We start from the raw sequence: 14,765 nt of genomic DNA on the forward strand, positions 1-14,765 counted from the left end.
TGTATCGCCAACAACCTCCTTTCCTCAGTAAGAGCATTGAAGATGGGTCGTGGCTGGGTCCAGCATGATAACGACCCGAAACACACAGCCAGAGCAAATAAAGAGTGGCTCCGTAAGAAGCATCCCAAGGTCCTGGAGTGGCCTAGCCAGTCTCTAGACCTGAACCCAATAGAAGATCTTTGGAGGGAGCTGAATGTCCGTATTGCCCAGCGACAGCCCTGAAACCTGAAGGATCTGGAGAAGGTCTGTATGGAGGAGTGGGCCAAAATCCCTGCTGCAGTGTGTGCAAACCTGGTCAAGAACTACAGGAAACGTATGATCTCTGTAATTGCAAACAAAGGTTACTGTACCAAATATTAAGTTCTCCTTTTCTGATGTATCAAATACTTATGTCATGCAATAAAATGCAAATGAATTACTTAAAAATCATACAGTCTGATTTTCTGGATTTTTGTTTTAGATTCCGTCTCTCACAGTTGAATTGTACCTATGATAAAAAATTACAGACCTCTACATGTTTTGTAAGTAGGAATACCTACCAAATCGGCAGTGGATCAAATACTTGTTCTCCCCACTGTATAAAGACAGAGCTCGATCTTTTCACGGCCCCCTTAACGCAACATTCAATAAAGAGGTCCAGTTATGTGGAGATAGCCCCACTCTCTGCCATTACCGACAACGGTCCTATAGAACTTTTCATACCAGGCCACGGTGACAACTATCTGGACCTCTACAACACCTTGGTGCATTTGCATCTAAAAGTGACCAAAAGATATGGTACTAATATTGCAGGCGATGCCAAAGTGAGTCTCATTAATTACCCAGTGGCCACCATCTTCTCCCAAGTGGATGTGACTTTGGGTGAATGCCTAATCAGTCAAAGCAGTGCCACATACCCTTATAGGACCATCATGGAGTGTTTACTCAACTACTCCGAAGACACTCTCAAGACCCAATTCAGCGCTGGGCTGTTTAGCAAGGATACTGCAGGCGTCTCTATGGAATCGACAGACCCTTCCACCGGTGAAAACAAAGGACTGGAGGCACTGTACCGTATCTCGAGGGGTTCATTTGCTAGGGCCTTTACACTCTGAAAATGTTCTTTCAAGAACGTTTACTCTAAAATTTGGATGATTTAAGACTAAAATAAACCAGGGCCAAGGATGAGTTTTGCCTGATGTCTGCCCAGGACGGGGACTTTAGTTTAAAAGTTTTTGGGGACAACGCTTAAAAAAAGAAAAGTGTCTGTATCTCCGGCAGTTCGTCTGGGTCACTCACAGGCTTTGATGAAAGGAAATGCCCTTTACCCTCTCCAAAGAATTACCATGAAAACCTTTAGCATACCTGTGGGCAGTAGAATCTGCAGTCAAGAAAACCTATTTCTTGGCCCTTTACCCCGATACATGGTTATAGGTTTGGTTGATCACGCCTCTAATACGGGCAGCTTAGATAAAAACCCATTTAATTTTCAACACTTCAATGCAGAGTATGTAGCTCTCTGTCAGGACAGACGTCAGGTCCCTGCTAATGATTTTGCAGAGGGTTACACATTGTATGCTTTTAATTTATCACCTGATGATGACACCTTAGGAAATCTGTCAGTGGTGTCCCAAGGTAACCTCAGGCTGGAAATGCGTTTCCGTACACCTTTTGTCACGCCCTGACCATAGATTGCTTTGTATGTTTCTATTTTTAGTTTGGTCAGGGTGTGATATGGGTGGGTATTCTATGTTGTAGGTCTAGGTTTTCTTTTTCTATGTGTTTGGCCTGGTATGGTTCTCAATCAGAGGCAGCTGTCTATCGTTGTCTCTGATTGAGAGCCATACTTAGGTAGCCTGTTTTCCCATTTTGAGTGGTGGGTGATTATTTTCTGGTTAGTGTTTGTTGCACCTGTCAGAACTGTTCGGTTATCATTTTGTTGTTTTGTTTGTGTATTCATTCTTAATTAAAAGTATTATTGTACCACGCTGCATTTTGGTCCTCCTCTCCTTCCACCAACGAAAATCGTTACACCTTTAGTCTGTACCGTTAGCATGATTGTTTATGCATGCTCTGATTCAATCTCGGAAGTGAATGCCCGAAGACAGGTCTTAGTGGATTATTATTAAGGATCGTTGAGCAAAGACATGAGCCGATTGATTGGAAAACAATTTTGTGGAGGTTTGGCTTGTGATGAATTACCTAATGAGAAATGGCCGGAGCAGCCTGCCATGTTTATTGTCAATACCCATCCTAAACACATGCCGGGTGAACATTGGCCTAGCTGTGACATTAGAAGAGGAAAGAGGAAGGAAAATCTAAACTTTTTTTGATTCCTACAGCTTTCCCCCCGGTTTTTCACATTTTTCCGAAATCTATTAAAGAATTTTTGACCAAAAACGGATCAAAGATATACTACACCATCAAACAAGTACAAGATAACCTTTCCACTACATGCGGTCACCACCGTGTATTCCACCTATGCCAAAGAGCCCGGGGAGTTTCTTTTGAAGATATTATGTCTCTTTATAATGATGATTTAAGAAGTAATGATAATGTTGTAGCTTGTTTTGTTAGAAAATATCAAAAGTGTGTCCTTTAAGACCGTGTAATCAAGGTGTGTGCTCACGTCAAATGTTTCAAGAATGCCACAAATGTTAAATTGCCGAATTTTTCTAATAAATGTATTGAATTTAATCATAGTCATTCAAAAGTCTAACAACCCAGAGAGATCGGGATTAGGAAAATGGGGGTAAATGAGTTATCATCATTCATTTCATAGGGGGGCGGGGTTGTTGGGGCATCTTTAGGGGTGCTGTATCTTGTTGAAGGTTTTTGTTTTAAAGCTTGAATCTGTTGACGAAGCTTATAGTTGGGTACACCTGAGAGGGGAATGTTGAGGATTGCCAGGGCCTTAAGAAACTGACGCCACCCGGGAGGTCTTCTGTCATCAGCAACCTTGTGGGCAGCTGTGGTACTTTTAAGCAAGTCAAGCATATGTGAACCCCTGACAACAGCGCCCTGAAGGATAAACTCTCCTTTGTCATTCCAAGAAGCGGTCCCCTTTGAATCTTTTATCTTGTTCATAATGTATCTAACATTTTTCCTGTTACGTGCCGGAACATGTGTCAACATGTCCTGCATAACTTTATCTTCAACAGGCATTTGATCTTCAGCCGGTAAGCTCGCAGGTACAGGCATTACAGGGGCTTGGCTCTCGCTAGCCTCATCATCTTTTAAAGGGTCCGGTAGGGAAAGCGTTAAATGGTTGGTCTCTCTCTCCCCTTGTTTTACCAAGGCCAAATACCTTTGCAATAGGAATGTGTATTTTTGGACCTTATCATAGGGGTTCAATCCTTTTCGGTTCAAAATATCCTTCATGGCCGTATCCAAATAATTTTCCACTGTTTGTCTGATATTTTCAGGACCCTGCATTTGTTTTTTAAGTCTATCCAACTCTTGTTGTGGCACCAAGTACATTTTATTGGCCATCACCCTCTGTGTTCAACCCCCACATCTGGCAGCATTAAGGCTGGTGATGAAGGACATAGCTATACTTAATGAAGGCAGAAGAAAACCCCCAGACTGTTGTATGCTATGTCTTTTCTTTTGAAGACTGACCCTTTTATTAGCAAAGAGTTTGATCACGGTCTTTTGTCTCTTAAATTTTTTCACTTGGGTCATGGTGAGTGGCATAGCTTTTGGGACCACAGGAGGACCATTCTGTGATATGGTCACCATCTTCGAGTTCACTCGTTAAACCACCCAGATAGTTGCGTCCTTTGAGAAGATTCAAAGTAATCTCACATAGGGATAATATGAGATCTGAAGAACAGTGACCCAAGATGGCCTTCTGTTCTTTAGCTGTAGCCCCAACTAGGCTTCTCAAGGGGGGCAGGTTTCTTTTTAAACGCAGAGACATAGCTGTTACTTTTTAGGAATGTTTGCAGCCGGCCACTCCCATGAGAACAGACCTGTTCATAGCCTCAGGTGTTCTGGAGTATTTGCTTTTAAATCCACCATTAAATAAGAAAATAGCGTTTTGGTAGCATCCTCATAGCTCTCCATAAAGTAGGATTTCCTTCCCGGGTACATCTGCTGAGCTAATTCGTTAATTAATTTGTAGTTTGTCTCTAGGATTTTTGAACAAAACCATGTAATTGGCGTCTAAACTGATGGTGCTGCTATTTTTACCTTGGTGAAATACATTCTGCACCAAGTAAAGCACGGACAGGTTTTTATGATGAGTATATTGGGTAAAAGCTTGTGCAATTTCGGGATGTTCGCTACCTGCAAACAGCATATCGTCCAAAACCAGCAGATTGTTTTTATGAGGGAGAAGTTCATCATCAGACAGGGATTCAGGTACTCCTTCAACAAACTTGATTCTTATTTTCTTCAACAATTCATCATACAGAGGTTGATAACAAGAATAACACCACACAATATTATCAGGCTTTTGAGATAACACATGTTCAGAATTCTCTAAAATACTTTTTACATAACAATTTTTACCACTATTGGATGGGCCTGCGATTAAGGCCGAAAATGGTAGTTGCAACCGGGGGTCAAAACCTACAGCAGTCATTATATCTTAAGCTTTAAGACACACTGTGGCTTGTAGCATAAGTCAGTAGCCAAAGTGCAATGTGGTCTCATTAGGCAAAAGCAGTCTCTTGTCATAGACTACCCTGAATATTTTAGTAAGTGGGGCATTCTTTCGATGGAAGCCCTTTTTATCCCTAACAATTTTTTTGTAGGAGCTCAAAATCTCCATGTCACTATTCCAGTCATTTATGAACCCCTTGACCTATTGATTCAAAGTTTACACGTGGGGCATTTTCATAGTTTTGAGTCATGCCTTTGGCTTTCAACACCACGTGATTGTCTTTAGTCCTAAAAGCATAGCTTTTGGGACCACAGGAGGACCATTCTGTGATATGGTCACCATCTTCGAGTTCACTCGTTAAACCACCCAGATAGTTGCTAAGTGGGGGGTTCCAATCACCCTGTTTGCTTACATAGACCACAGAGTCTGTGTCGTGGTATTTTTTTATTTATTTATTTTATTTCACCTTTATTTAACCAGGTAGGCTAGTTGAGAACAAGTTCTCATTTGCAACTGCGACCTGGCCAAGATAAAGCATAGCAGTGTGAGCATACAACAAAGAGTTACACATGGAGTAAACAATTAACAAGTCAATAACACAGTAGAAAACGAAGGGGGGGTCTATATACAATGTGTGCAAAGAACCCGCCTCTGAAGCTGCTCCATGAGGGTGTAGAGTTCAAGTCGACCATAGGCCGTGGTAAATGCTGCAAGAAACACATTTACATTACCCGGGGATAGAACCCACTTCTGTTGAATCTGACAATTAATCTTGATGGTTGTACAGTCGTCTCAAATAAAACTGTGAAGGACCTCGGCGTTACTCTGGACCCTGATCTCTCTTTTGATGAACATATCAAGACTGTTTCAAGGACAGCTTTTTCCATCTACGTAACATTGCAAAAATCAGAAGCTTTCTGTCCAAAAATGATGCAGAAAAATGAATCCATGCTTTTGTTACTTCTAGGTTAGACTACTGCAATGCTCTACTTTTTTACCTGGATAAAGCAATAAATTAACTTCAGTTAGTGCTAAATACGGCTGCTAGAATCCTGACTAGAACCCCAAAAATTGATCATATTACTAGCCTCCCTACACTGACTTCCTGTTAAGGCAAGGGCTGATTTCAAGGTTTTACTGCTAACCTACAAAGCATTACATGGGCTTGCACCTACCTATCTTTCTGATTTGGTCCTGCCATAGATACCTACACGTACTCTACGGTCACAAGACGCAGGCCTCCTAATTGTCCCTAGAATTTCTAAGCAAACAGCTGGAGGCAGGGCTTTCTCCTATAGAGCTAAATTTTTATGGAATGGTCTGACTACCCATGTGAGAGACGCAAACTCGGTCTCAACCTTTAAGTCTTTACTGAAGACTCATCTCTTCAGTGGGTCATATGATTGAGTGTAGTCTGGCCCAGGAGTGTGCAACGAACCGCCCTTGCTGTCTCTGCCTGGCCGGTTCCCCTCTTTCCACTGGGATTCTCTGCCTCTAACTCTATTACAGGGGCTGAGTCACTGGCTTACTGGTGCTCTTTCATGCCGTCCCTTGGAGGCGTGCGTCACTTGAGTGGGTTGAGTCACTGATTTGATTTTCCTGTCTGGGTTGGCGTCCCCCCTTGGGTTGTGCCCTGGCGGAGTTCTTTGTGGGCTATACTCGGCCTTGTCTCAGGATGGTAAGTTGGTTGTTGAAGATATCCCTCTAGTGGTGTGGGGGCTGTGCTTTGGCAAAGTGGGTCGGGTTATATCCTTCCTGTTTGGCCCTGTCCAGGGGTATCATCGGATGGGGCCACAGTGTCTCCTGACCCCTCCTGTCTCAGCCTCCAGTATTTATGCTGCAGTAGTTTATGTGTCGGGGGCTAGGGTCAGTTTGTTATATCTGGAGTACTTCTCCTGTCTTATCCGGTGTCCTGTGTGAATTTAAGTATGCTCTCTCTAATACTCTCTTTCTCTCTTTCTTTCTCTCTCTCGGAGGACCTGAGCCCAGGACCATGCCTCAGGACTGCCTGGCATGATGACTCCTTGCTGTCCCCAGTCCACCTGGCCGTGCTGCTGCTCCAGTTTCAACTGTTCTACCTGTGATTATTATTATATGACCATGCCGGTCATTTATGAACATTTGAACATCTTGGCCATGTTCTGTTATAATCTCCATCTGGCACAGCCGGAAGAGAACTGGCCACTCCTCATAGCCTGGTTCCTCTCTAGGTTTCTTCCTAGGTTTTGGCCTTTCTAGGGAGTTTTTCCTAGCCACCGTGCTTCTACACCTACATTGCTTGCTGTTTGGGGTTTTAGGCTGGGTTTCTGTACAGCACTTTGAGATATCAGCTGATGTACGAAGGGCTATGGGGGGGGGGGGTCAGACTTTTTGAGGGCGGTCCATTCATGCTCCCACAACACCTCCACTTTTAACCTGTAAGCTGCCTGTAAAGAATCCAATTTGTCTTGAAACTCTTGGTACATTTCCCCCAAAATCCTTTGGGTTAGGACACACATGGCCTGGGGCACAAAGCAAGATTTACAACCGTGGAAGAAACAACCGTTGTACTCATACACGGTCTCAACCCCGTCAATCTGTGTGTATCCATCTACATGGTAAGCACTAAACACCTTCTCCCCCCGATTCAAAGCATGTTGAATAAAAATATATTTATCCTGGGCGTCAGTAGTTGTCAGGCGAAGGGATAGCTATAGATGCTGTAGGTAGAAAGTGTGTACGATAGGTTTTCATGCATGCAATAGTTGTTCAACTCCAGGGGTCAGTGCCTGCATCTTTGATTACATCTTCTCTGAATCTGAGGCATCCTTCACGAAGTATAACCACATCATTGTCACAGTATGATTCCATCTCTTTATGGAAATCAAAGGTGCTATGTCTTACTGTCTCGTACCACGTCATGAATCTCTCACGCTCTTTGGGAGACATTTGATCTGCCTGTACATTTCGGGTCTGGGATAAGATCCAATATAATGTACATTCTCCTCAGATGTGAAGAAGTGGGGGAACCAGCCTTTCACAGAGTTTTCAAAACCCAAGGCCTCTGGCATTTGAGCCAATCTCATGGGTAAGAAGCTTAAACTTTCAATGTATCTCTGGTTGAAGGCGGGGTCTACAAACACAAGATTTTACTACCTTGAGCTATGACACTGGGTGCAACTCCTTGCTGTATCAAGGGGTTCAGAAAAAGGTAGGAGTCATAGGCTCTAGCATTGTATGCTATAAACGTGAAGTTTCTGTACTGGGGTTTTCTAAAGTGTTTTAGAAAGAGCAGTGCACAATTGGGTCCCTCTGCCAACCACTTTTCACCCTTGAAAGTCATGGTAGTTACAAAAATAGGCAAATGAACCCCCGATTGCTGATTTGTCTCAAAATCATCTTCAGCCAAGGGATGAAAATAACACTCGTGGCACTTCTTGAACCACTTCTTGTAATTGCAATGGCATTAATGTCACAACTGCTTACAGATTTACAGGCCTTGGGGTGCCATGTTTCAATTTTGTGTTTTTCGTAACAGTCAGCCGAACGACATGTGCGGTGGCAATCCTCACAGGGTGTCAAGTTTAAGGGTTGCATAGGACAATTTTAATCCAGACAGACTGAACAGTTATAATGGCACGAGTGCCCCCCCATTCGGGTGTAGCCGGTATAGCACGATGGACAGACATATGGTGCGCCTAAAATGGCATAGTAATGTTCTTTTTGCACATAAAGGTACAGAATCTGACTGAGGATGAGGTTGGGGGTTGTTTTGGAATTTCAAGAGAGTTGCATTAGCTCTACTGTGGTCCAAAACCACAATCTTGATATTCAGAAAGTTTTCAAATTTGACTATGTCTGAGAAAGCCACAGCATCCTGTATACCTAGACCCACGGCCGTTTGGAGCTCTCTAGCCTTTTGTAACGCCGCTAGATCAGTACATCTAGAGTTGAGTAAATGGGATAGGCCTATTGCAAAGCATAGCTTATTACCAGGATTGTGAACGTTTATGAGGTAGGCCCTTTTATTGCTTATGATTTCTGATTGCATTAGGCTATCTAGTTTCCTTCTCTGACCCCCACCACCCTGGGATTGGTGTATTATTTGCACTACAAGCTCGAGGGTCCTATCGGCTATGACGGATAAATTTGACTGAACATGTCGTTCTAGCAGTGCGATAAATTGTTCAAGATCTGCTTCGCCATTGGGTAAAATAGGAGATACTGTGTTATGCACAAGGGTACTGTGTGATCACAAGGGTTTTCCGGGTTGTTGTTTTCACTGCAGGTGTGACAAGGACCTTGAGGTCCCTTGTAAAGCAACATTGGTATAAACAAACCCCTAGGAAGGTAGACAGTTGCTTTGATCAGACCAAAATAGTTTTGAGGTAAGTCAAAGTCGCGGTGAATAATTTCCGGATGCCCCATAGGATAGCATGAGGAACTCACTGATAAAGGGATGTAAAATGTAAAGGGATGTAAAATCTACATATCCTATTGTCTCGTCGGGTTGTGCTACATGTCAAAGCATTGGTACGGCCTCCATACAAGCCTGTCGTGGTTCCAGGGGTTCTGGTGACAGAGATGCTTGTTCTAAGTCCCAAGAAACAAAGAGATCTTCTGTTGAATCTGACAATTAATCTTGATGGTTGTACAGTCGTCTCAAATAAAACTGTGAAGGACCTCGGCGTTACTCTGGACCCTGATCTCTCTTTTGATGAACATATCAAGACTGTTTCAAGGACAGCTTTTTCCATCTACGTAACATTGCAAAAATCAGAAGCTTTCTGTCCAAAAATGATGCAGAAAAATGAATCCATGCTTTTGTTACTTCTAGGTTAGACTACTGCAATGCTCTACTTTTTTACCTGGATAAAGCAATAAATTAACTTCAGTTAGTGCTAAATACGGCTGCTAGAATCCTGACTAGAACCCCAAAAATTGATCATATTACTAGCCTCCCTACACTGACTTCCTGTTAAGGCAAGGGCTGATTTCAAGGTTTTACTGCTAACCTACAAAGCATTACATGGGCTTGCACCTACCTATCTTTCTGATTTGGTCCTGCCATAGATACCTACACGTACTCTACGGTCACAAGACGCAGGCCTCCTAATTGTCCCTAGAATTTCTAAGCAAACAGCTGGAGGCAGGGCTTTCTCCTATAGAGCTAAATTTTTATGGAATGGTCTGACTACCCATGTGAGAGACGCAAACTCGGTCTCAACCTTTAAGTCTTTACTGAAGACTCATCTCTTCAGTGGGTCATATGATTGAGTGTAGTCTGGCCCAGGAGTGTGCAACGAACCGCCCTTGCTGTCTCTGCCTGGCCGGTTCCCCTCTTTCCACTGGGATTCTCTGCCTCTAACCCTATTACAGGGGCTGAGTCACTGGCTTACTGGTGCTCTTTCATGCCGTCCCTTGGAGGCGTGCGTCACTTGAGTGGGTTGAGTCACTGATTTGATTTTCCTGTCTGGGTTGGCGTCCCCCCTTGGGTTGTGCCCTGGCGGAGTTCTTTGTGGGCTATACTCGGCCTTGTCTCAGGATGGTAAGTTGGTTGTTGAAGATATCCCTCTAGTGGTGTGGGGGCTGTGCTTTGGCAAAGTGGGTCGGGTTATATCCTTCCTGTTTGGCCCTGTCCAGGGGTATCATCGGATGGGGCCACAGTGTCTCCTGACCCCTCCTGTCTCAGCCTCCAGTATTTATGCTGCAGTAGTTTATGTGTCGGGGGCTAGGGTCAGTTTGTTATATCTGGAGTACTTCTCCTGTCTTATCCGGTGTCCTGTGTGAATTTAAGTATGCTCTCTCTAATACTCTCTTTCTCTCTTTCTTTCTCTCTCTCGGAGGACCTGAGCCCAGGACCATGCCTCAGGACTGCCTGGCATGATGACTCCTTGCTGTCCCCAGTCCACCTGGCCGTGCTGCTGCTCCAGTTTCAACTGTTCTACCTGTGATTATTATTATATGACCATGCTGGTCATTTATGAACATTTGAACATCTTGGCCATGTTCTGTTATAATCTCCATCTGGCACAGCCGGAAGAGAACTGGCCACTCCTCATAGCCTGGTTCCTCTCTAGGTTTCTTCCTAGGTTTTGGCCTTTCTAGGGAGTTTTTCCTAGCCACCGTGCTTCTACACCTACATTGCTTGCTGTTTGGGGTTTTAGGCTGGGTTTCTGTACAGCACTTTGAGATATCAGCTGATGTACGAAGGGCTATGGGGGGGGGGGTCAGACTTTTTGAGGGCGGTCCATTCATGCTCCCACAACACCTCCACTTTTAACCTGTAAGCTGCCTGTAAAGAATCCAATTTGTCTTGAAACTCTTGGTACATTTCCCCAAAAATCCTTTGGGTTAGGACACACATGGCCTGGGGCACAAAGCAAGATTTACAACCGTGGAAGAAACAACCGTTGTACTCATACACGGTCTCAACCCCGTCAATCTGTGTGTATCCATCTACATGGTAAGCACTAAACACCTTCTCCCCCCGATTCAAAGCATGTTGAATAAAAATATATTTATCCTGGGCGTCAGTAGTTGTCAGGCGAAGGGATAGCTATAGATGCTGTAGGTAGAAAGTGTGTACGATAGGTTTTCATGCATGCAATAGTTGTTCAACTCCAGGGGTCAGTGCCTGCATCTTTGATTACATCTTCTCTGAATCTGAGGCATCCTTCACGAAGTATAACCACATCATTGTCACAGTATGATTCCATCTCTTTATGGAAATCAAAGGTGCTATGTCTTACTGTCTCGTACCACGTCATGAATCTCTCACGCTCTTTGGGAGACATTTGATCTGCCTGTACATTTCGGGTCTGGGATAAGATCCAATATAATGTACATTCTCCTCAGATGTGAAGAAGTGGGGGAACCAGCCTTTCACAGAGTTTTCAAAACCCAAGGCCTCTGGCATTTGAGCCAATCTCATGGGTAAGAAGCTTAAACTTTCAATGTATCTCTGGTTGAAGGCGGGGTCTACAAACACAAGATTTTACTACCTTGAGCTATGACACTGGGTGCAACTCCTTGCTGTATCAAGGGGTTCAGAAAAAGGTAGGAGTCATAGGCTCTAGCATTGTATGCTATAAACGTGAAGTTTCTGTACTGGGGTTTTCTAAAGTGTTTTAGAAAGAGCAGTGCACAATTGGGTCCCTCTGCCAACCACTTTTCACCCTTGAAAGTCATGGTAGTTACAAAAATAGGCAAATGAACCCCCGATTGCTGATTTGTCTCAAAATCATCTTCAGCCAAGGGATGAAAATAACACTCGTGGCACTTCTTGAACCACTTCTTGTAATTGCAATGGCATTAATGTCACAACTGCTTACAGATTTACAGGCCTTGGGGTGCCATGTTTCAATTTTGTGTTTTTCGTAACAGTCAGCCGAACGACATGTGCGGTGGCAATCCTCACAGGGTGTCAAGTTTAAGGGTTGCATAGGACAATTTTAATCCAGACAGACTGAACAGTTATAATGGCACGAGTGCCCCCCCATTCGGGTGTAGCCGGTATAGCACGATGGACAGACATATGGTGCGCCTAAAATGGCATAGTAATGTTCTTTTTGCACATAAAGGTACAGAATCTGACTGAGGATGAGGTTGGGGGTTGTTTTGGAATTTCAAGAGAGTTGCATTAGCTCTACTGTGGTCCAAAACCACAATCTTGATATTCAGAAAGTTTTCAAATTTGACTATGTCTGAGAAAGCCACAGCATCCTGTATACCTAGACCCACGGCCGTTTGGAGCTCTCTAGCCTTTTGTAACGCCGCTAGATCAGTACATCTAGAGTTGAGTAAATGGGATAGGCCTATTGCAAAGCATAGCTTATTACCAGGATTGTGAACGTTTATGAGGTAGGCCCTTTTATTGCTTATGATTTCTGATTGCATTAGGCTATCTAGTTTCCTTCTCTGACCCCCACCACCCTGGGATTGGTGTATTATTTGCACTACAAGCTCGAGGGTCCTATCGGCTATGACGGATAAATTTGACTGAACATGTCGTTCTAGCAGTGCGATAAATTGTTCAAGATCTGCTTCGCCATTGGGTAAAATAGGAGATACTGTGTTATGCAGGCTATCTCCACAAATGTCCAACTGTAAGACATCACGAGGTTCGCCATAATCACTTACATACATACAAAAAATGTTATTAAACATAAAAATATGTTAGATAAAAAAATGTCAAATACATTTCGGGTATAATACTATATATTAACAATACATAATTAAAATACCTCTACTTTTTTGACGAGGGCTGTTCTGCCGAAATGCGGAAACCGGGGGGTCTTGACTTCTTCATCAAGCATTCCCGATTCTGCCGGGCCTGTCTCGTGGAGTCTGAAAATTATTTGTCCTTGTTTTAACATATTCAAGCCTAGAAATGTATAAATAATAAAATATGTATAACTAATCATATATATATATATACAGTGCCTTGCGAAAGTATTCGGCCCCCTTGAACTTTGCGACCTTTTGCCACATTTCAGGCTTCAAACATAAAGATATAAAACTGTATTTTTTTGTGAAGAATCAACAACAAGTGGGACACAATGATGAAGTGGAACGACATTTATTGGATATTTCAAACTTTTTTAACAAACAAAAACTGAAGAATTGGGTTTGGTCGCATGCGTGATCTGTTCCAGATCATTTAACCCTCTGAGCAGCTGCGTAAAGGATGTAGAACCTACAAACGTTAGATTATATTAACATTTATTTATCCTACATATATAAATATATATATATATATATACAGTGAGGCAAAAAGTATTTAGTTAGCCACCAATTGTGCAAGTTCTCCCACTTAAAAAGATGAGAGAGGCCTGTAAAAAAAAATCCTGAAAATCACATTGTAGGATTTATTTGCAAATTATGGTGGAAAATAAGTATTTGGTCCCCTACAAACAGGCAAGATTTCTGGCTCTCACAGACCTGTAACTTTTTCTTTAAGAGGCTCCTCTGTCCTCCACTCGTTACCTGTATTAATGGCACCTGTTTGAACTTGTTATCAGTATAAAAGACACCTGTCGACAACCTCAAACAGTCACACTCCAAACTCCACTATGGCCAAGACCAAAGAGCTGTCAAAGGACACCAGAAACAAATTGTAGACCTGCACCAGGCTGGGAAGACTGAATCTGCGATAGGTAAGCAGCTTGGTTTGAAGAAATCAACTGTGGGAGCAATTATTAGGAAATGGAAGACATACAAGACCACTGATAATCTCCCTCGATCTGGGGCTCCACGCAAGATCTCACCCCGTGGGGTAAAAATGATCACAAGAACGTTGAGCAAAAATCCCAGAACCACACGGGGGGACCTAGTGAATGACCTGCAGAGAGCTGGGACCAAAGTAACAAAGCCTACCATTAGTAATACACTACGCCGCAAAGGACTCAAATCCTGCAGTGCCAGACGTGTCCCCCTGCTTAAGCCAGTACATGTCCAGGCCCGTCTGAAGTTGGCTAGAGAGCATTTGGATGATCCAGAAGAAGATTGGGAGAATGTCATATGGTCAGATGAAACCAAAATATAACTTTTTGGTAAAAACTCAACTCGTCGTGTTTGGAGGACAAAGAATGCTGAGTTGCGTCCAAAGAACACCATACCTACTGTGAAGCATGGGGGTGGAAACATCATGCTTTGAGGCTGTTTTTCTGCAAAGGGACCAGGACGACTGATCCATGTAAAGGAAAGAATGAATGGGCCCATGTATCGTGAGATTTTGAGTGAAAACCTCCTTCCATCAGCAAGGGCATTGAAGATGAAACGTGGCTGGGTCTTTCAGCATGACAATGATCCCAAACACACCGCCCGGGCAATGAAGGAGTGGCTTCGTAAGAAGCATTTCAAGGTCCTGGAGTGGGCTAGCCAGTCTCCGGATCTCAACCCTATAGAAAATACTTGGAGGGAGTTGAAAGTCCGTGTTGCCCAGCAACAGCCCCAAAACATCACTGCTCTAGAGGAGATCTGCATGGAGGAGTGGGCCAAAATACCAGCAACAGTGTGTGAAGACCTTGTGAAGACTTAAAGAAAACGTTTGACCTCTGTCATTGCCAACAAAGGGTATATAACAAAGTATTAAGGTAAACTTTTGTCATTGACCAAATACTTATTTTCCACCATAATTTGCAAATAAATTCATAAAAAATCCTACAATGTGATTTTCTGGAATTCTTTTTCTCAT

Source organism: Oncorhynchus kisutch, linkage group LG11, assembly GCF_002021735.2.
Source record: "Oncorhynchus kisutch isolate 150728-3 linkage group LG11, Okis_V2, whole genome shotgun sequence".
Taxonomy (NCBI): domain Eukaryota; kingdom Metazoa; phylum Chordata; class Actinopteri; order Salmoniformes; family Salmonidae; genus Oncorhynchus; species Oncorhynchus kisutch.